The 24,376-nt window shown below is 36.5% G+C and overlaps 1 protein-coding gene across 5 annotated transcripts in view; it reads left to right on the forward strand.

Annotated features, from left to right (window-relative positions):
* Window positions 1–24,376, forward strand: part of SIK2 (salt inducible kinase 2) — a 134,207-nt gene that overhangs the window by 60,877 nt on the left and 48,954 nt on the right. The window contains exon 1 of one of the 5 annotated variants that reach the window (XM_049714076.1): window positions 6,604–6,738. The exons of the other annotated variants lie outside the window; for them this stretch is intronic. The gene's annotated coding sequence lies outside the window, so the exon portion shown is untranslated. Of the gene's footprint in view, window positions 1–6,603; window positions 6,739–24,376 lie in introns of those variants that run through there. 5 annotated transcript variants of the gene reach the window in all.

Genomic DNA, 24,376 nt, shown 5'->3' on the forward strand with positions numbered 1-24,376 from the left:
GGTAATTTACCCAGCCATAATGACTTTATGGTCATTAGACCTCAACTTTGCTTTGCCTTTTGAATGCATCATTTCCTTAACTTCCTAGCATCCTCTTTGATCTTGGCTATCCCTTTCTTACTGACTGTAGACTACATTTCCAAACCCTACTCCACATTCTCAGTTCCCAAAGTATCTTTTCTACCTTTTATCTGTATGTTATGAGGATACCCATATTTGATAAAGCCTCATTCTCTTCATGGCACAAACTGCAACCTAATTATAGTAATTCAGAAGGCTGCCAGTTAAGTCTGTCATTTATCCGCGTGATGAAATTTTCTTTAGTAAACTCACTGCATCTGAATGATAAATCCATGCTGGCACTGATAGCTTAATCCTGTAGATTTCAAAGGATCGAATCCAAGGTCGTTGACAGATCTCACTGTTTTTTTCCAATTTGGTTAATAGACATCTTTATTTATGCAAAACTTAATGGTTCACAAATATTTGAGTAGTACATAAGGTATTCTATTTGAACTGTTGGTAATACTAGCACATGATGGGCTTTAAAAATAGGGCAAGCTCAGAATTTCCCCAAGGCTTTAGCTTCAGCTCCTCCTAGAGTTACACAGCTCTAAAAGTCCATAGTATTATGAGACATGTTAAACTGCCACAGAATATTCTTTGATTATGCCTAGAATGTTTAGTTAACCTTAGAGCAGCAATTTTTTAAGTGCACAATCAGAATTATGAAGGAATCCATTTATTTTTTATTGTTAACATTCTCGTAATAATTGGCTAGTTGAATAGTGATTGGATTTAGCATGTCTTAACAAATTCCCAGAAAGTAAAATGGACTTACCATTAATCTTTTTTTCCTTTGTTCAAAGAGGAAGGAACAAGAGGATAGAAAAGATTGATTAGAAGGATAGGTCAGAGACTGTTGAGAAACTGCTAACTAAACAACAGCAACAAGGTAGTCAGAAAACTCTTACTCTGAAATCTATATACAACACCACCTATGAGAGGATACGAGGACTTTTAATGCTTTTCCAGTCCTGGAGCCATGTTCTAACTTGGAAATGGAGCTTTGAGAAGGGTGCATTTTCTAAACTCTGTAGATCTGGACACTATTAGTTTTTGTTTTTGTTTTTTAACTCTACCTAACCTTACTGGTTTATTATAAAGGATACAAATGAACATCTGATGAAGAGGTACATAGGGTGAGATCTGGAAGAGTCCCAACCTACAGGAGCTTCTGTCCTCATAGACTTGGGTGTGCCACCCTCCCAGCACATGGATGTGTTTGCCAATTCTGAAGTTCATCAGATCTCCCTGTTTGTTTGGGTTTTTTTGAATTTTATTTTATTTATTTTTTTATACAGCAGGATCTTATTAGTCATACACTTTATACACATCAATGTATACATGTCAATCCCAATCGCCCAATTCATCACACCACCACCACCACCACCCCTCCACTTTCCCCGCTTGGTGTCCATACGTTTGTTCTCTACATCTGTTTCTCAGTTTCTGCCCTGCAAATCAGTTCATCTGTACCATTTTTCTAGGCTCCACATATATGTGTTAATATACGATATTTGTTTTTCTCTTTCTGACTTACTTCACTCTGTATGACAGTCTCTAGATCCATCCACGTCTCAACAAATGACCCAATTTCGTTCCTTTATATGGCTGAATAATATTCCATTGTATATATGTACCATATCTTCTTTATCCATTCATCTCTCGTTGGGCTTTTAGGTTGCTTCCATGACCTGGCTATTGTAAATAGCACAGCAGTGAACATTGGGGTGCATGTGTCTTTTTGAATTATGGTTTTCTGTGGGTATATGCCCAGTAGTGGGGTTGCTGGGTCATATGGTAATTCTATTTTTAGTTTTTTAAGGAACCTCCATACTGTTCTCCATAGTGGCTGTATCAATTTACATTCCCACCAACAGTGCAAGAGGGTTCCCTTTTCTCCACACCCTCTCCAGCATTTGTTGTTTGTAGATTTTCTGATAATGCCTATTTTAACCGGTGTGAGGTGATACCTCATTGTAGTTTTGATTTTCATTTCTCTAATAAGTAATGATGTTGAGCAGCTTTTCATGTGCTTCTTGGCCATCTGTGTGTCCTCTTTGGAGAAATGTCTGTTTAGGTCTTCTGCCCATTTTTTGATTGGGTTGTTTGTTTTTTTAATATTGAGCTGCATGAGCGGTTTATATATTTTGGAGATTAATCCTTTGTTGTTTAATTTGGAAATATTTTTTCCCATTCTGAGGGTTGTCTTTTCGTCTTGTTTGTAGTTTCCTTTGCTTTGCAAAAGCTTTTAAGTTTCATTAGGTCCCATTTGTTTATTTTTGTTTTTATTTCCATTACTTTAGGAGGTGGATCAAAAAAGATCTTGCTGTAATTTATGTCAAAGAGTGTTCTTCCTATGTTTTCCTCTAAGAATTTTATGGTGTCCGGGCTTACATTTAGGTCTCGAATCTATTTTGAGTTTATTTTTGTGTATGGTGTTACGGAGTGTTCTAATTTCATTCTTTTACATGTAGCTGTCCAGTTTTCCCAGCACCACTTATTGAAGAGACTGTCTTTTCTGCATTGTATATCCTTGCCTCCTCTGTCATAGATTAGTTGACCATAGGTGCATGGGTTTATCTCTGGGCTTTCTATCCTGTTCCATTGATCTGTATTTCTGTTTTTGTGCCAGTACCATATTGTCTTGATTACTGTAGCTTTGTAGTATAGTCTGAAGTCAGGGAGTCTGATTCCTCCAGCTCCGTTTTTTTCCCTCAAGACTGCTTTGGCTATTCGGGGTCTTTTGTGTCTCCATACAAATTTTAAGATTTTTTATTCTAGTTCTGTAAAAAATGCCATTGATAATTTGATAGGGATTACATTGAATCTGTAGATTGCTTTGGGTAGTATAAACATTTTCACAATATTGATTCTTCCAATCCAAGAACATGGTATATCTCTCCATCTGTTGGTATCATCTTTGATTTCTTTCAACAGCATCTTATAGTTTTCTGCATACAGGTCTTTTGTCTCTGTAGGTAGGTTTATTCCTAGGTATTTTATTCTTTTTGTTGCAGTGGTAAATAGGAGTGTTTCCTTAATATCTCTCTCAGATTTTTCATCATTAGTATATAGGAATGCAAGAGATTTCTGTGCATTAATTTTGTATCCTGTAACTTTACCAAATTCATTGATTAGCTCTAGTGGTTTCCTGGTGGCATCTTTAGGATTTTCTATGTATAATATCATGTCATCTGCTAACAGTGACGTTTTACTTCTTCTTTTCCAATTTGTATTCCTTTTATTTCTTTTTCTTCTCTGATTGCCATGGCTAGGACTTCCAAAACTATGTTGAATAATAGTGGCTGGAGTGGACATTCTTGTCTTGTTCCTGATCTTAGAGGAGATGCTTTCAGTTTTTCACCATTGAGAATGATGTTTGCTGTGGGTTTGTCATATATGGCCTTTATTATTTTGAGGGAGGTTCCCTCTATGCCCACTTTGTGGAGAGTTTTTATCAGAAATGGGTGTTGAATTTTGTCAAAAGCTTTTTCTGCAGCTACTGAGATGATCATATGGCTTTTCCTCTTCAATTTGTTAATGTGGTGTATCACATTGATTGATTTGCATATATTGAAGAACCTTTGCATCCCTGGGATAAATCCCACTTGATCATGGTGTATGATCCTTTTAATGTGTTGTTGGATTCTGTTTGCTAGTATTTTGTTGAGGATGTTTGCATCTATATTCATCAGTGATATTACTCTGTAATTTTCTTTTTTTGTAATATCTTTTTCTGGTTTTGGTATCAGGGAGATGGTGGCCTCATAGAATGAATTTGGGAGTTTTCCTTCCTCTGCAGTTTTTTGGAAGACTTTGAGAAGGATGGGTGTTAGCCCTTCTCTAAATGTTTGATAGAATTCACCCGTGAAGCCATCTGGTCCTGGAGTTCTGTTTGTTGGAAGACTTTTAATCACAGTTTCAATTTCATTACTTGTGATTGGTCTGTTTGTATTTTCTATTTCTTCCTGGTTCGGTCTTGGAATGTTATACCTTTCTAAGAATTTGTCCATTTCTTCCAGGTTGTCCATTTTATTGTCATATAGTTGTTTGTAGTAATCTCTCATAATCCTTTGTATTTCTGCAATGTCAGTTGTGATTTCTCCTTTTCCATTTCTAATTTTATTGATTTGAGTCTTCTCTCTCTTTTTCTTGATGAGTCTGGCTAATGGTTTATCAATTTTGTTTATCTTCTCAAAGAACCAGCTTTTAGTTTTATTCATCTTTGCTATTGTTTTCTTTGCTTCTATTTCATTTATTTCTATTTTCATTTATTTCTGCTCTGATCTTTATGATTTCTTTCCTTCTGATAACTTTGGGTTTTGTTTGTTCTTTCTCTAGTTCCTTTAAGTGTAACATTAGATTGTTTATTTGAGGTTTTTCTTGTTTCTTGAGGTAGGCTTGTATAGCTTTAAACTTCCCTCTTAGAACTGCTTTTGCTGCATCCCATAGGTTTTGGATCGTCGTGTTTTCATTGTCATTTGTCTCTAGGTATTTTTTGATTTCCTCTTTGATTTCTTCAGTGATCTCTTTGTTATTTAGTAACGTAGTGTTTAGCCTCCATGTGTTTGTGCTTTTTACTTTTATTTCCCTGTAATTCATTTCTAATCTCATAGCATTGTGGTTAGAAAATATGCTTGATATGGTTTCAATTTTCCTAAATTTACTGAGGCTTGATTTGTGACCCAAGATGTGATCTATCCTGGAGAATATTCCGTGCGCACTTGAGAAGAAAGTGTAATCTGTGGTTTTTGGATGGAATGTCCTATAAATATCAAGTAAATCTATGTGGTCTATTGTGTCATTTAAAGCTTGTGTTTCCTTATTAATTTTCTGTTTGGATGATCTGTCCATTGCTGTAAGTGAGGTGTTAAAGTCCCCCATTATTATTGTGTTACTGTTGATTTCCTCTTTTAGAGCTGTTAGCAGTTGCTTTATGTATTGAGGTGCTCCTATGCTGGGTGCATATATATTTATAATTGTTATATCTTCTTCTTGGATTGATCCCTTGATCATTGTGTAGTGTCCTTCCTTGTCTCTTGTAACATTCTTTATTTTAAAGTCTGTTTTATCTGATATGAGTATTGCTACTCCAGCTTTCTTTTGATTTCCATTTGCATGGAATATCTTTTTCCATCCCCTCACTTTCATTCTGAGTGTGTCCCTAGGTCTGAAGTGGGTCTCTTGTAGACCGCATATATATGGGTCTTGTTTTTGTATCCATTCAGCAAACCTGTGTCTTTTGGTTGGAGCATTTAATCCATTCACGTTTAAGGTAATTATCTATATGTATGTTCCTATGACCATTTTCTTAATTGTTTTGGGTTTGTTTGTGTAGGTCCTTTTCTTCTCTTGTGTTTCCCACTTAGAGAAGTTCCTTTAGCATTTGTTGTAGAGCTGGTTTGGTGGTGCTGAATTCTCTTAGCTTTTGCTTGTCTGTAAAGCTTTTGATTTCTCCATCGAATCTGAATGAGATCTTTGCAGGGTAGAGTAATCTTAGTTGTATGTTCTTCCCTTTCATCACTTTAAGTATATCATGCCACTCCCTTCTGGCTTGTAGAGTTTCTGCTGAGAAATCAGCTGTTAACCTTATGGCAGTTCCCTTATATGTTATTTGTCGTTTTTCCCTTGCTGCTTTCAGTAATTTTTCTTTGTCTTTAAGTTTTGCCAGTTTGATTGCTATGTGTCTCAGCATGTTTCTCCTTGGGTTTATCCTGTGTGGGACGCTCTACACTTCCTGGGCTTGGGTGGCTATTTCCTTTCCCTCGTTAGGGAAGTCTTCGACTATAGTCTCTTCAAATATTTTCTCTGGCCCTTTCTCTCTCTCTTCTCCTTCTGAGACCCCTATAATGCAAATGTTGTTGCATTTACTGTTGTCCCAGAAGTCTCTTAGGCTGTCTTCATTTCTTTTCATTGTTTTTTCTTTATTCTGTTCCACAGCAGTGAATTCCACCATTCTTCCAGGTCACTTATCCGTTCTTCTGCCTCAGTTATTCTGCTATTGATTCCTTCTAGTGTAGTTTTCATTTCAGTTTTTGTGTTGTTCACCTCTGTTTGTTCTTTAATTCTTCTAGGTCTTTGTTAAACATTTCTTGCATCTTCTCCATCTTTGCCTCCATTCTTCTTGCTGGATCATCTTCACTATCATTATTCTGAATTATTTTTCTGGAAGGTTGCCTATCTCCACTTCATTTAGTTGTTTTTCTGGGGTTTTATCTTGTTCCTTCATCTGGTACATAGCCCTCTGCCTTTTCATCTTGTCTCTCTTTCTGTGAATGTGGTTTTTTTCCCACAGGCTGCAGGATTGTAGTTCTTCTTCTGCTGTCTGCCCTCTGGTGGATGAGGCTATCTAAGAGGCTTGTGCAAGTTTCCTGATGGGAGGGACTGGTGGTGGGTAGAGCTGGCTGTTGCTTTGGTGGGCAGAGCTCAGTAAAACTTTAATCCACTTGTCTGCTGATGGGTGGGGCTGGGTTCCCTTCCTGTTGGTTGTTTGGCCTGAGGCAACCCAACATCGGAGCCAGCCCACCCGGGTTCTTTGGTGGGGCTAATGGCAGACTCTGGGAGGGCTCACGCCAAGGAGTACTTCCCAGAACTTCTGCTGCCAGTGTCCTTGTCCTCACAGTGACACACAGCCACCCCCTGCCTCTGCAGGAGACCCTCCAACACTAGCAGGTAGGTCTGGTTCAGTCTCTTATGGGGTCACTGCTCCTTCCCCTGCGTCCCGATGCACACACTACTTTGTGTATTCCCTCCAAGAGTGGAGTCTCTGTCTCCCCCAGTCCTGTCGAAGTCCTGCAATCAAATCCTGCTAGCCTTCAAAGTCTGATTCTCTAGGAATTCCTCCTCCTGTTTCCGGACCCCCAGATTGGGAAGCCTGACATGGGACTCAGAACCTTCCTTCCAGTGGGTGGACTTCTGTGGTATGTGTTCTCCCATTTGTGAGTCACCCACCTAGCAGTTATGGGATTTGATTTTACTGTGATTGTGCCCCTCCTACCGTCTCATTGTGGCTTCTCCTTTGTCTTTGGATGTGGGGTATCTTTTTTGGTGAGTTCCAGTGTCTTCCTGTTGATGATTGTTCAGCAGTTAGTTGTGATGGCCACTATTAGTTTAAACTCTGGCTTTAATAAAATTTTCAGGTTAGTGAGAAAGGTATCAACCTGTGTCTTAGAGTGCTTTATTTTAAACTTTTGAGTGTCAGGAGTATGTGGTAATAGCATTTGGTTTTCCTGATAGTAATGATTAGAAACCCATGCTAATCTCTTTTCTGGTTAACCACACCTGTAACACAAGGCTAGCCAGTTAAACCACCTGGAGACATCAGTAAATGTAAGAGTTGAATCTGCAAACCCGACTCTATGAAGTCATGTCCTGTGTCGAATATTAATGTTTCAAGGACCACAGGAGAAAACTTTGCTCAAGACTATACCTGTTCCTCTGTTATTCAGGATCATCACCACTAAATTCTTAGAACCAGTAGGGGTCATAAGCATTTACAGCTTTTCTCATGTTAAAAAGAAACATTTATTAATTAGCTATGTGATACAATTCAGAGGCCTTAATTGTATTTCTGTCACTCTGAGAACTCTTGTTTTGGCACACTAATAGTAGCTTTATGAAATGTTAGCTCTTGTTATCTAAAACTATCAGAGGTAGGGATCCAGGCTTTCCTGCCTGTGTTAGACCCCTGAATACTGCCCAAACTAAAACCATTTATCTTTTATCTTTCCTGTGAGCTTCCTGGATTTGATCTGTTTTCTAGTAGTCATTTCCACCTAGGATTCTGTCCTTTCCGCGTCACTGCTGATTGAGTAGTAGCTTTAGAACTGCCACCCCAATACATCTAACTTCTCTCCAGCCCTAAACTAAGTGCCCTAGGGATTTTTGTACCATAAATTACAGAGAGAAGAGGTGCGATAAAAATAAACCGGGGGGAACTGTACAGTTAAAAATGGTTAAGATGACAAATTTTGTTATGTATATTTTACCACAATAAAAAAATTTTCATAAATAAACCAAGGGAAATTTGAAGTCACATTTTTACACAAAGCTGATATCCACTGAAGTATTAATATTGAATTAAAAAGCAGCCTTAGAAATTGTATTAAGTATATTTAGAAACTGAGACCTAGAAAGGTTAAGTGATTTGCGTAAGAGCTGATAATAGAGCGTTTTCAACATTAGCCCATGTTGTTTCGGAGCTATCTTCTTTACTTACTTCCTTGACTTAGGAGTAGCCATAACTAACCCCTCCGCCTATTTTATCTTTCTTTGGAATTGAATCATAGTTGGTTCTTCAGAACCATGTCTAATCAGCACTGAACCTGGAAATAGGAGGCAGTGGGTAAGTCTAGGTGCTAATAGTGGGCAAACTGGCTTGGAAAAAGTGATCAATTGACCTCCTTCTGCGAGGAAACCAGACTAATCCTTTTTGTATCATCGTATGTAACAGAGACAAAAATTAATGTAGTCTACCTGAGCAGTTCCCAACCAGTTTGTTCTTCAAGGCCAATCAAATTGGTTTTGATATCTAAAAGTCATCCAGGTGTGTAAAAATAATACAAGTGTACGTATAATAGGGAACACAAAATATTACATAAATTGTGTGACAAAAATGGCCAAAAGATTTCTTGGTACAATTGTAGTTCATTATATAGCTGAGCAGTCCTCTCTTTTCTAATATTGAAAATTTTATCAGTCATATTTCTGCTGTGATAATGTTACATAACTTCACAATTCAGTGATTTACATCAACAAATTTTTTGTCTGTGGGTCAGCTGGGGTCGCTTTATTTCAGGCTATATGTTGGGTTCAGATGTGCTCCACATGTTTCTCATTCTGAAGCATGCTCTTCTCACAGCGCTTGGTAGAAACACAAGGGATCAAGTCAAACCACACATATGCCCCATGACCAAGACCAAAGGCAATAGGGCGGGGATATATACCATCTATTCTACTGGGAAGCATTGCAGAGTTACACAACAGAGAGTATAGATACGTATAATCCTTTTACAGGAACAGAGTAAAGAAATGGGAACAAAATTCTACCACAGACACATTTCAACCTTGTAATGTCAGTTTGTTACTGAATTAACTGTCGTCTTTGATTTCTAAATAATTGAGCGAGTAGCTAGGGACTTGTTTTTTCCAGCTAGTCCTTTCCTTTCACTGTTCTCCTTTCTCCTCTCTGACAAGTGACTTCACAATGCCATTATTACTTACCTGTGTAGGACCCCAGGAAAAATACATTATAGTCAAGCCACTGGATGATAAACTAAGGGGCTTGACTTTTCCTGAATTTGTTTGGCCAAGAAACGTGATTTGCTCTTTAACTAATTTTGTTGCAAGAGCTTCATTGAAAAATTGTACTTGCCCAGACCAGCTTAAGCTACAGTCTTGAGTTCTCTGTGCACATTTCTGAATGAAGCAATATAGTCTGGCTTCATTGTTTTCCACTCTCAATTCACCTGAAGAACTCAATGAAAAAATAAAAGAAATATATTTGTCCTTTGAGTTATGAGTGAATGACAACAATGTCTTAGATCTCAAGTATTTGCTAACACTGTATCTTTAGAGTATATATACAGAAGACAAAATATTAAAATTAACAAGTTTTCTTCCTCCTTCATCAGCATCTTATTCTGTAAGCTTGGCATTTGAATCCTAATTCCTAAAAATTGCATGGTTTGGTAAACCACAGCCTGTTCTTTAGACTGTACTTCTTTCATTCTTAAGAAATAATTGCATATCAAAATCAAAATTGCTATCTGGATGTATTTATCTGTGTAAAGAATGTGTTAGAAGTGTGACCAGATTGCGTTTATAAATATTATTATAACACTACCATAAGTTGAGTAAATAGCACACAACATCAGTAGTTCAGTTTAGAGTGAGTCATTTATCAGTCCAGTCATATTCATTACTCGGAAATAATTCACAACAGACTTTGAGGTCCTATAGAGATGATAAAAATAGGTGAGATGAAAATACCTATTTAAGGAATTGTCTGGAATGTTTAATGCCATTGAGATGACATCATCATCTGGTAGTATTAAATATGACTGGGTACTTTCCTAGGCTATTCAGTTGACTTCTTTTTTTTTAATTATTGCCTTAAAAGCAGTTCTGGTACAGTTAATGAAATGTTACTACATATATTGAAATCAGTAAGAGAACCCAGCTCTTGCTCTGGAATTATATTGAGAGAGTTTATGATGTTTCAGACAGTATCTCATCTTATGTCTGTAAGCCTGACATCTCTTCTATTGTCTTGAAGAGCTAAAGTTTTTATTATTTAGCCTTCTTTTCTCATATGTATTATAAATTTGTTTGCATTATTAGGGACTGAATTTTATTTCCTTCTGGCTCTCACATCAGCCATCAGGACTGTTCCCACAGGGGTGCTTAAATCTTCTGTTTAAATTTTTGCTTTATGGAACTGTATTGCTTATTAATATAGAGTTCACAGTTTCAGATTATTTTTAAGTAATTTTAAAATGTAAGTTAGATAAGGTCTCTCACCTACTTAAAACCATTAACTAATGTCCCAATATTTTAAAATACAGACTCCCTCCTCAGGCTTCTAAATTCTTGCTGAGTTTGACCTTGCTTCTTCAGTTTCATCATATGCCTTCCCCTTTTCCTTGATCTTTATGCTTTAGCCTCATTGGTTTCTTCTGGGTTTCATGAGTGTGCCACATCTGTTCCTTGAATGCTTTTCTCCCCAGTTGAAATAGTACCTTCTCATAAAGGCCTCTTATGATCACCCTATATAAAGTAGCTCCCCCAGGTACTTTCCAGAGGATCACCCTATTTCTCTGGCATTTATTATACTTTAAAATTACAATTTTGTATTTGTCTACTTATTTATTTTTGTTTCCTCCAACCAAATACAAGTTTCATGAGGCCAAAGTGCTGAGCGTAGTGGCTGACACAAAGAGGTCACTAAAGTATTTGTTTTTGGTTTTTTTTTCTTTATTATTTTTTTTAACATTTTTATTGGAGTATAATTGCCTTACAATGGTATGTTAGTTTCTGCTTTATAACAAAGTGAATCAGCTATACATATACATATATCCCCATATCTCCTCCCTCTTGCATCTCCCCCCCACCCTCCCTATCCCACCCCTCTAGGTATTTGTTGAATGAATGAATAAACAGATGACTCTTGTACTGTAAACTCACAATAGGGACTTCCCTGGTGGCACAGTGGTTAAGAATCCTCCTGCCAATGCAGGGGACACGGGTTCAAGCCCTGGTCCGGGAAGATCCCACATGCAGCGGAGCAACTAAGCCCATGCACCACAACTACTGAGCCCACGTGCTGCAACTACTGAAGCCCATGTGCCTAGAGCCCATGATTCACAGGAAGAGAAGCCACTGCAATGAGAAACCCGTGCACCACAACAAAGAGTAGCCCCCACTCGCCACAACTAGAGAAAGCCCTCACACAGCAACGAAGACCCAACACAGCCAAAATATAAATTAATTAATTTATAAAAAATAAACTCACAATAAAATTTGACTTTTTCCTTAATTTGATTCCATGAGAGAGAAAGCGTTGTGCTTCAAGATTGACCTGAAAAGAATCAGTACAATTGAGGGCCCAAGTCTTCATATGCTACTGTGCTCATTATTCTTTTGCAATTGAATTTATTCTGATTCATAACTGAGATGTGTCTGTGTGTTTTTTTTAAGATCTGTACACATATATAGAAACTGGGCCAAAAATCATGTTCTTTTACTTGTTTATCTTTACAAGTCTTGCTTGATTTGCTGTATTTGAAATTGGAAATATATTTTTTTCTAATGCATATTTTGTGTTATAACTACTAGACTCTTACTAGACACTGCAGACAGCATATTTTCATGCAACAGGATAAAGAAATTGCTGTGTATAGATGGAAGTCAATAGGATAGATATGAAAATAAAACACTCTAAAAATATTCTCTGCCATAAAGTTAGAATTCATGTGTGGAGCAGTTAAGGTAGGACCCTCCCACAAAGAACAAAATTTTGGGTTTTTTTACTGAAAAATCCAGGTAGTCAGGGGTCTAAATAACTTTTCCTAGGTCACTTAGCAGTGAGAAGTAGAAACAGCATGCATAATCAGGCTTGTCTGACTCCATAACTTTTTCTGCTATATTTTGATATCTTCCTAGGTACAAGGAAATCAGAGATTTATTTTACTTATTTGTTTTTTAAAGATACAACAATTTTTTGAAGTCATCAGTTTGTTTGCATCCATTACTATCATCAGATATTGCAGTCTGTTGGCTTCTATGTGTGGTTTATATGTAATGTTAGAAAAGTTTGACCATATTTGCTTTTAATTGTTGCTGAAAACTTAAAAGTAGAGTCACAGGAGTTGATTGTAAATAATCTTTAAAACTTTAAAGTCTGTAACTAAAAACTCATCTTCTCAGAAGATTGTGGTTTGTTTCAGTAGTTCCACATAGCTTGAAGAACTGATTCAGAGTCTAACAGATGCGAACAGTCTAATGTAGGGAAATTGCTGAAAGCACAATTAAATTGCCAGAGTATATACCACAAGCAACAATTTCCTTTAATTTTTGACAAACACCCAATTTGAAATGATTATATACTTACAAAAACAAACAGAAAAAAGCAAAATGTTTTAAAATCTATAGTTTCATATTCATAAATGTATCTCAAGGTTAAAAGTTTAATGTAATTTAATAGTATAAGTAATATTATAATCTAATATTTAAAATTAGGATAACCCATGTTATCCTAATTCAATATGGACCATACACCTAATCCATTTTCTATTAGTGTTTACAGTGTAAAGTGGTACATATATTAATGTGCTAAAGACTGTTTTTCAGGTTTTTATTTAATGGACCTTCCTTTCTTAATTATATTTTTTCCAAGAGTAGTTGGTTAGAACCAGCACAGGCTAAATTGACAAAGACTAGAGTCTTGATCTACAGTGAGATAGAGTTTTATTTTATAGTAATATTTTGTACTGATTAGAGGAAAGAAATGTTAGAGAAAAAGATGAATAGAGATTTGAATTTTGGGATGGAAAACTATGGATCTTCCAAGTATTTTGAAGAGAACAAATGAACCAATTTTGATTACCTTACTGGAGCTTCAGGATTCATAATGGTCACATTCCTGAAAACACGATCTCTCTTCAAATTTAGTAGTTAGAAATGTGAAGTCTTTGTAAATTTGTGGGTTAGGAACCTCTGACTGGGATTTAATTATCTGAGGTGGGGTGTTTTTTTCAGGCTATTTAAGCATAAAATATTAAATTGGCATCAGCCTTTTTACTTTAGTCCCAGATTAGATTGATGAAATTACAAATTAAATCTCTTTAACATAACATTAAATATTTAATTGCATAAAGTATTAATCTTTTGGACTGTTACTCAGCTCCAGCTTGAAGGGATGCTAATAATTTCTGGCCGAAGAGCATTAAGCTTAAAGGTAGTCATTCAAAGATTCTGACATTCCTGATATTTGAGAAGAGTCAGCTGGCTGGGTTTCTCCACTTTGATAAGAGGCTGGGAAAACTGCTCCTTATCCCTGGGGAAAGATAAGGGATGCCACGTGGTGGTGGTGGTGGTGGTGATAATGATGATGATGATGTTGATGTTGATGATATTGAGAGCAACTAAGATTTACTGAGCATTTATTATGTCACACACTGTGCTCTGAAATCTAGACTTACAATCTATAAAAGCAATATGAAAACACTGATTAATTATACCATTTAAATCTTGAAACCTACTTATTGGGGCTTCAGCTATACTTAATTCAGGGGTTGGTAGAAGATGACTCTTGAATTTTTGAGGTTGAGTGACTGTAAGATGATAGTTATAGTGACTTAGAAGGTGGTAATGAAGTTTATAAAAAGAAGGATGAGCTCAGTCTTGATAGCACTGCAGTAGCAGAAAGAAAAATCTGTTTAAATACACAATAGAGTAGCTGCTGAAAGGTCAGATGTGCTTGGTGGATCTGGAGGTTATTTTTATAAAATTTCTAATCAGGGAATGAAATCCTCCAAGGAAGAATTTCCTAACCTTGATTAAACTTAAGATTTTATAGACCCCCTTGAAATTGCAAATAAAATTTTATGTGTGTGTTTGTATGTAAGTATAATTTTCATTAGATTCTCAATAGAGTCTGTGACCAGAAAGTTCCAGGCCAGATGTTAAGACATATTTTGACTGGAGTGACTGAAGAGGTATCCCTGAGACAGGCAATGAATGAGAAGAGTATGAAAGAAAACTAAAATCATCCAGCTAAAAATAAAGCAGATCAAAGATTACCCACAGGAAGGTGAGAGTTAATTCTAAGAGGGAAGGAGTATAGGAAAAGAAAAGCAAAAAGCCAGAACTATACTATGATAGTTTTATGTTGTTAGAAGAGAAAGAAGAGCCAGTTAGTGAAAGAGATGGAGGAAAACCAGACAGACACGGAATCGAACAGGGAGAGATGTTTATTTTGGAAACCAGTTAAGTATAAAATATAATTGAAAGGTCATAAAAGATGAGAACTGAGGAAAGGTAATTGGCTTTAGCCTAGGGAAGTTGCCAGGAACTTTAGAGCAATGTTGGTGGAGTGTGAAACATATCATAAGGGGCTAATGGGTAGATAGTAGTTAGAAAAGGAAGGTAGCCTGAGTCAACCCCTGAAAATATAATAACAACAACAATAGTAATAATCATAGTTGAAATAATAGCAGCTAATGTTTTGAGCACTTGTGTGTGTCAAGGCACCATGAAAAGGTTTTTTTCTTTTTTAATTGCTTTTTTTTCATTTAATCTTTACGTGAGGTGGATTCTATTATTATTCCCCTTTTTGGATTACCAAATGAAGGTTTTGGGAGGTTAAGTAATTTGCTTAAGTTCACATAGTTAGCAAGTTCGTAAAGACAGAATTTGAACCCAGGCAGCCTGACTCCTGAGCCTTCAATCTTAACACCGTACTATTAAATACTAAAAGTATCTGCAATGCTGTAAAAGGAATGTGGAAGATTTCTATATAATGCTACGAAGTGGAGAAAAGAAGGGATAAACGTTTTTGTGTGAGATACATGTACATATTTTCACATATAAAATGAAACACAGAAAGGGTAAACCAAACACTAATAAAAACAGTTACCTATAGGCAGAGGAAGGAAACAGGGATGGAAGCAAGTCTTCTCAGACTATATCTTATTACATTGTTTGTTTGTTATTTATTCTTGGCTGTATTGGGTCTTGGTTGCTGCGCACGGGCTTTCTCTAGTTGCAGTGAGCGGGGGGCTACTTTTCCTTGCAGTGTGCGGGCTTCTCATTGCAGTGGCTTCTCTTGTTGTGGAGCATGAGCTCTAGGTGCGCGGGCGTCACTAGTTGTTGCACACAGGCTCAGTAGTTGTGGCATGCAGGCTCAGTAGTTGTGGCTCACGGGCTTAGTTGCTCCGCGGCATGTGGGATCTTCCCCGGGCCAGGACTTGAACCCGTGTCCCCTGCATTGGCAGGCGGATTCTTAACCACTGTGCCATCAGGGAAGTCCCTTATTACATAGTTTTAACTTCAGCATCATATTAAACAACAGGTAAGTATTTTACATGATCAAAAAATAAGGTTAAATCAAACAGGAGAAAGAAAGATAACCCCTAATATTTGTAAACAAACACATAAATATACTATCTTTATATCATGTTAGCAACACAACACACAGAACTAGCTTTTAAGTAACTTTAAAAGGCAGTATTTAGATAAAACAGTATATTCTTAGGACAATATAATGTCAAGATAAAAAGAGCTGCAAAGAAATGTTAGCTTTTCAACTTCATCAGTAATTTTCTTGTTAGTAGTAGTATTAGTATAGCTATTTTGAAACTATTTCATGTATTGTAGGATAAAGCAAGTAATTTATGTTAATGTTAAGAACCAGGATCTTTTATGTAAGAGAAAAAGAAATACAAATATAAAAATCAAAGAAAACTAATTCCTATAATGCCAAATTTGAAAGGGAATGAATTCATTTATTTTTTTTTTCCTCACTTATTTCCTAGTCTGTCCCTGAAAAGGCTTAGAAACAGTACCAACCCAGTAGTAGAAAGTGCCTTGAGCACCCAGATACCATTCCCCAGTAAAAACAACCAAGGCTTCTTGAAAAAAATTACTGATTCCTGGTTGGGGGCAGGAAGTATTCAAGATAAGCGTCAGACATTTTTATTATGCCAGAAGGCAACAAAGGCATTATTTCTGTGGTCATGTTTTAAAAAAAAAAAACAGTATAAAGGGGTTCCCACTGGTCAAAGATGGGAAAATTTGAGCATCAAAACGAGCGATGACTGTAGTTGATTGAAATAGTAGAACATGTAAAAATCCATGCAGTCATTATGATACTTTAGAGAATCATAAGAGAGAGAGAAAAAAAAGCAAGCTAAAAAATAAACACAAATCTTACTAGTTATCATTGGAAGTAGCTAGTGTGCCATCCTCTTACTCTGAAAATTGTTACTTAATGAGGAAGAATTAAGCATTCATACTTCTTGATCTGTTTTAGTTGTATTTCAGGATAACTAAATAGCCCTTACTGACAGCAGAAGAATTTCATCTAATAAATGTAGCAGGAATAAAACAAAATTAGAAACTCACAATTTCGTAACCCCAATGAAATAATTGATTAAGGTACCAATAAATATTAATATTAGTGCTGTGGTCTCAGTGTGGCCCCTGTTCCAATATCTTAAGCTTCCCCTGTGCACCTCTTAAAAATATATGAATTTCTGGGCCCTTTCCAACACCTACTTTATCAGGAACTCTGAAGGTAGGTCCCAGTAATTTGTTGTAACAAACCCACTAAGGGTTCTGATGTACACTGGAGCTTGAGGGCCATATTACAAGGAAAAGTGACGAGAATCTTTAATTGAAGGATCAAGGTATTACCACTCCCCCACCCCCGAACTCACTGATCAATCTTAGCATTCCTAAAAGCAGGAGAACCTCATTATATTTCTCCAAGTAGATGCGCCTATGACATATTCTCGACACCCTCCAAAAAAAATTAAACCTGAATCTATTCTATACTTTATACTTGAATTCCAAATTATAGGAAATACGGAAGATAGAAGAATATGTTAAATAATATCATGAGGAAGCAAAGGACAAATCCAGAAATTCTATAGGACAGCTGACCCAGTTTCTTTAAGAAGTCAGTAGCATGGGGAAAAAAAAAGGAAGGTGGGGGTGTCAGTGGGGGGCTGTTCCAGAATAAAAGGATTGCAAAGACAAAATAAGCAAATACAAAATATACATCTTATTTGGATCCTGACTCAAATAAACCAGCTGGGGAGATTTGAATTCAAACTGCATATTAGATGGTATTAAAAGAGTTGTTCATTTTGTTAGGTGTGATAATGGTACTGTGGTTGTGTAAGAAAATGCCATTTATTTTAGAGATACGTAAAAAGTATTTAGGGTGAAACAAAATGATTTGCCTTAGGTTACTACAACAAAAAAGAAGAAGGAAGGAAAGGAGAGAGGGAAGAAGGAAGAAAAGGAAGGAAAAAAGGATAAATGAAGCAAGCATGGCAAAATGTTGATAACTTTTAAATCTGGAGGATTCATTATATTATTGGGTTGGCCAACAGGTTCATTTGGTTTTTTCCGTAAGATGGCTCTGGAAGCACTTAGTTGTCCTTAACTTCATTCAAAACAATTTTGTTAGATTGTATGTGACAGTTGTCACATCAGCATGCATTTTAAAAAGACTTATCAAAATTGGCGAATTTTTGTGTAGCCATTTTAATATTAAAGATGGAAGAAAAAAAGCAACATTTTCAGCATATGCTTTATTATTTCAAGAAAGGTAAAAACGCAGCCGAAATGCAAAAAAAGATTTGTGCAGTGTACAGAGGAGGTGCTGTGACTGATCGAACGTGTCAAAAGTGGTTTGCGAAGTCTCGTGCTAGAGATTTCTCACTGGACGATGCTCCACAGTCAGGTAGACCAGTTGAAGTTGATAGTGAACAAATTGAGACATTAATTGGGAACAATCAATATTGTACCACGCGGGAGATAGCTGACGTACTCAAAAGATCCAAATCAAGCTCTAAAAATCATTTTCACCAGCTTGGTTATGTTAATCACTTTGATATTTGGGTTCCACATAAGTTAAGCAAAAAAACCTTCTGGACCGTATATCCACATGCAATTCTCTACTTAAACGTAATGAAAACGTTCCTTTTTTAAAACAAATTGTGACGGGCTATGAAAAGTGGACACTACAATAATGTGAAATGGGGGGCTTCCCTGGTGGCACAGTGGTTGAGAGTCCGCCTGCCGATGCAGGGGACACGGGTTCGTGCCCCTGTCCGGGAAGATCCCACGTGCAGCGGAGCGGCTGGGCCCGTGAGCCATGGCCGCAGAGCCTGCGCGTCCGGAGCCTGTGCTCCGCAACGGGAGAGGCCACAGCAGTGAGAGGCCCGCGTACCACAAAAAAAAATAATAATTAAAAAATAATAATAATGTGAAATGGAAGAGATCATGGGGCAAACGAAATGAACCACCACCAACCATACCAAAGGCCAGTCTTCGTCCAAAGAAGGTGATGTGTATATGGTGGGATTGGAAGGGAGTCCTCTATTATGAGCTCCTTCCGGAAAACCAAATGATTAATTCCAACAAGTACTGCTCCCAATTAGACCAACCGAAGGCAGCACTCAACGAAAAGCGTCCGGAATTAGTCAACAGAAAATGCATAATCTTCCATCAGGATAATGCAAGACCACGTGTTTCTTTGGCAAAAACTTACAGCTTGGCTGGGAAGTTCTGATTCATCCGCCATATTCACCAGATGTTGCACCTTGGATTTCCATTTATTTAGGTCTTTACAAAATTCTCTTAATGGAAAAAATTTCAATTCCCTGGAAGACTGTAAAAGGCACCTGGAACAGTTCTTTGCTCAAAGAGATAAAAAGTTTTGGGAAGATAGAATTATGAACTTGTCTGAAAAACGGCAGAAGGTAGTTGAACAGAAGGGTGAATGCATTGTTCAATAAACTTCTTGGTAAAAATGAAAAATGTCTCTTTTATTTTTACTTAAAAACCGAAGACACTTTTTGACCGACCCAATATTTTCTCTACTTTCATTTATGTTTGAAACTTCTATAATAAAAAATTTTAAATTTAAAATGCAGAAATACTTATTAGGATATATTTATTCCTGTGCTAGCCTTTATCACGGTTTATTATAATTGCCTGTTTACTTGTCTATCCCAGTATTTCTCAAATTATCAGTATTTCTCAAATTATCAGTATTGAAACACCAATTTTTTTGATTGGCCTGTCTGTCACAGACCATGGTTTTTGTAAAAATACAATAAAAATCAGTTACCGTAAGAGCAAAATTGGGGGGTGGGGGAGGACATACAAAATATAGCCTTAAAGAGTTTTCTTATTAAAACCAACAAACATAAAATTAAATTTCACTTAACAATCAGAACAAATGTAAACATAGGAAAGAAGAATTTTTTAAACTGTATCCAGTCATCAAAAATACACACATAGGCAATGAGTATAGAGAATTGCTATTACACTCATAAGGTTTTTTTTTTTAACATCTTTATTGGAGTATAATTGCTTTACAATGGTGTTAGTTTCTTCTGTATAACAAAGTGAATTAGCTATACATATACATTTATCCCCATTTCTCCTCCCTCTTGCATCTCCCTCCCACCCTCCCTATACCACCCCTCTAGGTGGACATAAAGCACCGAGCTGATCTCCCTGTGCCACGCAGCTGCTTCCCACTAGCTATCTGTTTTACATTTGGTAGTGTATATATGTCCATTGCCACTCTCTCACTTCGTCCCAGCTTACCCTTCCGCCGCCCCATGTCCTCAAGTCCATTCTCTACATCTGTGTCTTTATTCCTGTCCTGCCCCGAGATTCTTCAGAACTTTTTTTTTCTTTAGATTCCATATATATGTGTTAGCGTACGGTATTTGTTTTTCTCTTTCTGACTTACTTCACTCTGTATGACAGTCTCTAGGTCCATCCACCTCACTGCAAATAACTCAATTTCATTTCTTTTTATGGCTGAGTAATATTCCATTGTATATATGTGCCACATCTTCTTTATCCAGTCGTCCAGTCAATGGGCATTTGGGTTGCTTCCATGACCTGGCTATTGTAAATAGTGCTGCAGTGAACATTGTGGTACATGACTCTTTTTGAATTATGGTTTTCTCGGGGTGTATGCCCAGTAGTGGGATTGCTGGGTCATATGGTAGTTCTATTTTTAGTTTTTTAAGGAACCTCCATACTGTTCTCCACAGTGGCTATATCAATTTACATTCTCACCAGCAGTACAAGAGGGTTCCCTTTTCTCCACACCCTCTCCAGCATTTATTATTTGTAGATTTTTTGATGATGGCCCTTCTGACCGATGTGAGGTGATATCTTGTAGTTTTGATTTGCATTTCTCTAATGACTAGTGATGTTGAACATCCTTTATGTGTTTGTTGGCAATCTGTATATCTTCTTTGGAGAAATGTCTGTTTAGGTCTTCTGCGCATTTTTGGATTGGGTTGTTTGTTTTTCTGTTATTGAGCTGCATGAGCTGCTTGTAAATTTTGGAGATTAATCCTTTGTCAGTTGCTTCATTTACAAATATTTTCTCCCATTCTGAGGGTTGTCTTTTCATCTTGTTTATGGTTTCCTTTGCTGTGCAAAAGCTTTTAAGTTTCATTAGGTCCCATTTGTTTATTTTTATTTCCATTTCTCTAGGAGGAGGTGGGTCAAAAAGGATCTTGCTGTGATTTATGTCATAGAGTGTTCTGCCTATGTTTTCCTCTAAGAGTTTTTATAGTGTCTGGCCTTACATTTAGGTCTTTAATCCATTTTGAGTTTATTTTTGTGTATGGTGTTAGGAAGTGTTCTAATTTCATTCTTTTACATGTAGCTGTCCAGTTTTCCCAGCACCACTTATTGAAGAGGCTGTCTTTTCTCCACTGTATATTCTTGCCTCCTTTATCAAAGATAAGGTGACCATATGTGTGTGGGTTTATCTCTGGGCATTCTATCCTGTTCCATTGATCTGTATTTCTGTTTTTGTGCCAGTACCATATTGTCTTGATTACTGTAGCTTTGTAATATCATCAGAAGTCTGGGAGCCTGATTCCTCCAGCTCCGTTTTTCTTTCTCAAGATCCTTTGGCTGTTCAGGGTCTTTTGTGTTTCCATACAAATTGTGAAATTTTTTGTTCTAGTTCTGTGAAAAATGCCATTGGTAGTTTGATAGGGATTGCATTGAATCTGTAGATTGGTTTGGGTAGTATAGTCATTTTCACAATGTTTATTCTTCCAATTCAAGAACATGGTATATCTCTCCATCTGTTTGTATCAACTTTAATTTCTTTCATCAATGTCTTATAGTTTTCTGCATACAGGTCTTTTGTCTCCTTAGGCAGGTTTATTCCTAGGTATTTTATTCTTTTTGTTGTAATGGTAAATGAAAGTGTTTCCTTAATTTCTCTTTCAGATTTTTCATCATTAGTGTATAGGAATGCAAGAGATTTCTGTGCATGAATTTTGTATCCTGCAACTTTACCAAATTCATTGATTAGCTCTAGTAGTTTTCTGGTAGCATCTTTCAGATTCTCTATGTATAGTATATAAGTTTTTTCTGTTACCATAATTAAGTAGTTTTTTAATGTGAAATGTGTGCTTTTTGCATGTTCTCTTTAGACCTTGTGCATTAATTTGAGCTTGGATTGATAACAGTGCCCCTCAATGGGGATGATATACTAAACCTAAACTGATGTAATTTGCAGCCACAGGTTTTTGCCTCAGTTACTTTCTCATCTCTCAGCAAATAGTATAGTTTTGGAGGATGTTTACACTGCAGAAATCAAAGAGTGGGGAAGATCATAGATATGCTTAAATACTTGCTGAGATTTTCACTTAAGAAGTGAAAATACCATCTCTTTAAATAGTTGGTCTCTTAATCTCTGGAACATGGATGTTGTCATTTTTCTCACTGTGTGTTACAGGCTTATTGACATGTGATGACTGTAGCTTCAAACGGTAATTTTAGGTTCAGATATACCACACCTTTGTTTTTCAGACAGTCCCCTTCCTGCCAGGCTTCAAAGCTTTTTCACCCCCTTGGCTGTAGCGGTTCCAGTTTGGACTGATCGCTTCAAAAAACAATTACTGTAGATTCTACTGTGCTTCCCAAGACTCATTTTGTAGGCAATAGTTCAGGTTATTTTTCCACATGTATTAACTTGTACTTGTTCACATTGGATCTGTTAGGTTTCTCTGTGTTGTCGAAATCTCAAAAATCTTTCCCATTGACCCATTGATGCAGAATTTTCAACAGGAAGAAATTTTGTCTATTTGGAGAAGTCAATCATTTGTGAAAAAATTGTCTCATTTAGTGATAGATACAGTTTAAGTAGCATTTGTGTGGAATATTAGGAAAGATATTACTAGCTAGCCAAAATATAATCCCTTACAGAAAACGTATTGCATTCCCCTTGGGAATTTCTGTTTGCCCAAGGATCCAATCCTTTATTAGATTTCCCAGCTCATCCAGTATAGAAATGAGGCTCTGGTTTACTCTTTTGAATAGAAAGCACACTGTTTACTTGCCAGTTTACTTAGACATAGTCGCTCTGATAACAGTTTGGACATTTTGGCTGAAAAGTCTACATATTAGTTCTTAAGTGATCCTTTTTTCCCCTTCACAAGTATGAATGGCTACTGTGTGTGCTCTGTAAAGGCAATGGGGAGTTGTGACGAGCTGATCATCTTGGTTTGTGATACTAGCAGATATAGAAAAATATACAAAATGTTCAGTTACATTTAAAGCCTATAACATGTAGAGTATAGCACTCCTACTCCACACTTTTATAATACGGTTTTTGGAGCATTTCATGATACCATCCATATTAAGACACTAGTCAGACAAGTATTTAGTAAGTACTTCACTTGTGCTGTTTTGTGCATAGTGCTAAGCAGTGTGGGGAGTGCAGAAGAGAATGACATGGCCCCTATCCTCAGGAAGCTTAAATGATGGTATCTTTTATTTTCTTATACACAGAGTGTTAGAATTAGGGCTGTTTGTGTCTGCATGTGCACCCAGATGTGCACGCACATTGAGATATTATGATACATATACAGATAATTAAAGTGTGAGGCAGTGTGGTATAAGTGATAAGGAGTTCAGAGGAAAGAGATTACTACCTGAGTGATGAGGGACTGTTTTAGGGCAAAGTGGCATTTGAGCAGGGTTTTGGAAGGATAGTTAGGATTTCAGTAGGAGTCTAGTAAAGAAGCTTGTTACAGTTTTAAAACAGTTTTTTTCAAAGTTTCTAGTTCCAGATCAGCCATTCACTTACCAGTTGTCTGAATTCAGCCAGATTACTTAATGACTCTGATCTTCAGTTTCCTCATCTACAAAATGGGAATTAGAGTAGTAGTTATCATAGAGGGCTTTTAGGAAGATTAAGTGAGATACTGTGACATGAACATGCTTTATAAACTGTAAAGTACTTTACAAATGTTAGTAAATTTTATAATAAATATTGAGGATGGCATGAGCCAAGGCATGGAATTTAAAAACTAGTAAAACCAAAGCCTGGAGCAGAAAATATGTGAAGGTGACTATAAATATTCATTCATTCATACAGTTCCTAACTTCATAAAATAATCTTAAATAGGAAAGCGTTTCAAGGTTTATGTTGACCCCCTTTCCCTCAAAAGACCATTTCAGAGGGCTTTTAGATCTTCAGGTAAAACTTGAATAAATTGTTTTTAGTTTTATTGAATTCATACAGAATTAATTCATACAGAATTAATTTTCAAATAAACTGCTTTAGTAGATATTATAACATAGCACAAAAATAGCTAATGTATCTTGCACAGTATATTTCTTTAAAGAACATGGTTTTGAGAACAAGTCTGCATGTTTTGGGGTATATCAGAATTGCTCCACTGATTAGGAGAACAGGGTGAGAATTATTTAAGTTACTTTCAGGGACCATCGTATCTCCTTTTACAGGTGGTTTGTACAATAACTTCATGAATGGTTGTTTAAAGGAAAGATATCCCTCTTCTGATGAGATGTCAGAATTTATTCATGTTCTTTGTTTTAAATAAATTTTATTTTTAAAATGTGGTTAGGAAAAATATTCAATAAATTTTTCAACAAAGAACAGAGAGAGTGTTTGGGCTTTAAAAGACATTTTTTTAATTGAAGTATAGTTGATTTATAATATGATTATTGCAGGTTTACAACATATTGATTCAGTATTTTTACAGATTTACCCCATTTA

The sequence above is a fragment of the Orcinus orca genome, chromosome 8 (assembly GCF_937001465.1).
Source record: "Orcinus orca chromosome 8, mOrcOrc1.1, whole genome shotgun sequence".
NCBI classification, from domain to species: domain Eukaryota; kingdom Metazoa; phylum Chordata; class Mammalia; order Artiodactyla; family Delphinidae; genus Orcinus; species Orcinus orca.